Here is a 2,881-nt window from a genome sequence, read left to right as displayed (position 1 = left end):
TCTGGTGAAAACCAGTAGTGACTTAGAACCGGTCCACTAGCGCGGTCCTCGCCAATCCCTCTCTGGCACAGAGGATCCACTACCTGCCAGCCGGCATCGTGACACAAGTGCTGTGCACTCCATTCTTTCAGTGAGTCAGTTTTCCTCCATTTTAATGATTGTTGGGAATCTCACCGATACACTTCCATATGTAGATCGCTGCTTACAGTCAGTGAATATTCCTAAGCAGGAAGCATTTACTGTTTTGTTTTTTAAGAGCCGATGAACATGTTCTCAATTAAGTGCAAGAAAAAGTGCAATTGCGTTACACTAAAAAAATGTGCACAAAGGATGTGGTCAATTGCAAGTCCTTCTCTGAAAGGAGAGAGGCCCCCCAACAAACCTTACCCTTTCCCTCTGGCCAAAAAGACACCTGCAAGGTTCCAGGTTCAATGTCCCTTTTTGCTGAAGCTACTAAGGGACCACAAATGCTTCCAGCATCAACCTAGGTGTTAACCAAGGTATCTGCCCGCAGAGCCGTTAACCTCTTAAGGACCAAGGACGTACCAGTACGTCCTGAGTCCTTTACCTTTCTATAACGCGGGGCCACGACATGGGTGGCGTCATAGCGGGTCGGACCCGTGACTAATAGCGTGCGGCAATGATCGCGGTGCCGCACGCTATTGACCCTTTAGATGCGGCGTTAAAAGTTGAACGCCGTGTCTAAAGTGAAAGTAAATCACTGCCGATTAGCTCAGGGGGCTGTTCGGGATGTCCACGGCAAAATCGCGGCATGCCGAACAGCTCTGGGACACGAGGAGGGTCTCTTACCTTGCCTCCTGGTGTCGGATCGCCGAAAGACTGTTCAGTGCTTGAGATCCAGGCATGAGCAGTCAAGCGGCAGAATCATTGATCACTTGTTTTTTTATGAGAAACCAGTAATCAATGTAAAAGATCAGTGTGTGCAGTGTTATAGCCCCCTATGGGAGCTATAACACTGCAAAAAAAAAGTGAAAAAAAAAGTGAATAAAGATCATTCAAACCCTCCCCTAATAAAAGTTTGAATCACCCCCCTTTTCCCATTTAAAAAAAAAAAACAGTGTCAATAAAAATAAACATATGTGGTATCGCCGCGTGCGGAAATGTCCAAATTATAAAAATATATAATTAATTAAACAGCACAGTGAATGGCATATGCGCAAAAAAATAAAAAAAATAGTGTATTTTTGGTCACTTCTTATATGATGAAAAAATGAATAAATAGCGATCAACAAGTCCAATCAATATAAAAAGGGTACCGTTAAAAACTTCAGATCACAGCGCAAAAAATGAGCCCTTATACTGGCCCATATGCGGAAAAATAAAAAAGTTATAGGGATCAGAAAATAACAATTTTAAACGTATACATTTTCCTGCATGTAGTTATGATTTTTTTCAGAAGTATGACAAAATCAAAGCTATAAAAGTAGGGTATCATTTTCATTGTATGGACCTACAGAATAAAGGGAATGTGTCAATTTTACCGAAAAATTTACTGCATAGAAACAGAAGCCCCCAAAAATTACAAAATAGCGTTTAGGTATTTTTTTCAATTTTGTCTCACAATGATTTTTTTTCCGTTTCGCCGTAGATTTTTGGGTAGAATGACTGATGTTATTACAAAGTAGAATTGGTGGCGCAAAAAATAAGCCATCATATGGATTTTTTGGTGCAAAATTGAAAGAGTTATGATTTTTTAAAGGTAAGGAGGAAAAAATGAAAGTGCAAAAACGGAAAAACCCCTGGTCCTTAAGCGGTTAAATGGTCGGTACCCTGCCCGTGCAGGAATACCCGTTTTTTTTTGCAGGGATGTGCCCAATCTAATGGCCACACACACCTCCCCTAGACCACCAGGAGAGACACCCAGAAGGGCTACCACACCCTGACAGTCCTGTGTATGAACAAACACACAAAAGTGACACAGTGACAAAAAAAGAAATATATAAGTGAATGTGTGCAAATATACTGCCCGGACATCCAGCCGGATGTATAAAAATTTCCAGAAGGACGGAAATCAAGATGTGAGTGACACAGGTGTAGAGAATGGTGCAAGTGCTTCAACTCAGTGAGCCCATTCATTCTGTGATTTTTGGAACCTTGGGGTCACCAGTTACGAGGCACAAAAGTACCTCGGCTCTAGACCCTCCCAGCCTCATGGTGAGACCCAAAGGGAACAGATCACATCGGGGTAGCCGTTGAGCTGATTTCTCAGGACCAGCCCTGGAACACCCTTGTAAACCTGCCCCCTTCATGCAGCACCCATCCCCACCTGTCCAACATCAGGGGTGCCTGATCCACCAACATTAAACTGATAAGAACAGATACTACACTTGATCTTAGCCAAAAGGCCGAGAAACATTTACTATTAGCTACATAATAATGATTCTGGTAGGGGATTTTACTTAGATTTTAAGGTCATTATATAGCTTAGGGTAGGGCTGGGTGGTATACCAGTTCATACCGAATACCGATTTTTTTCCCTCACGATATGAATTTTGCCCATACCGCAATACCGGTCGGGCCCCTCCCCCCCTCGAATGAGTGAATTATCCGCCGCAGCACGCTGTCCCCACATAAGGGAAGTAATCATATTTGACCCACGAGCGCTATTCTGATTATCCCCCCCCCCCCCCCCGAATAATCAGCGCAGATAATCTGTTCCCACATCATGTCACCCGCGTGTGCTCTTCTGCTCATCCTCATACGATTTGCGGGCCGCTCGCGCTAGAAATCTGTACTACAAATAACTCTGCAAAAATAAACAAAACAAACTTCAACTTACCTTCCGACGTGGTCCCTCCTCATGGTCCCTCCGCTGTGGTTATGAGGATGGGAACGTCGCAGAGCTGTTAACCTATCACCG

General features: G+C 43.7%; 1 pseudogene; it reads right to left on the bottom strand.

The window, feature by feature from the left end:
- Positions 1 to 2,268: 2,268 nt before the first annotated feature.
- On the bottom strand, positions 2,269 to 2,378 carry LOC130297863 (U2 spliceosomal RNA; annotated as a pseudogene).
- Between the last annotated feature and the right edge of the window lie 503 nt (positions 2,379 to 2,881).

Source organism: Hyla sarda, chromosome 13, assembly GCF_029499605.1.
Source record: "Hyla sarda isolate aHylSar1 chromosome 13, aHylSar1.hap1, whole genome shotgun sequence".
NCBI classification, from domain to species: Eukaryota; Metazoa; Chordata; class Amphibia; order Anura; family Hylidae; genus Hyla; species Hyla sarda.
Note: the sequence above shows the minus strand (reverse complement) of the source record. Positions and strands in the feature narration are given on the sequence as shown.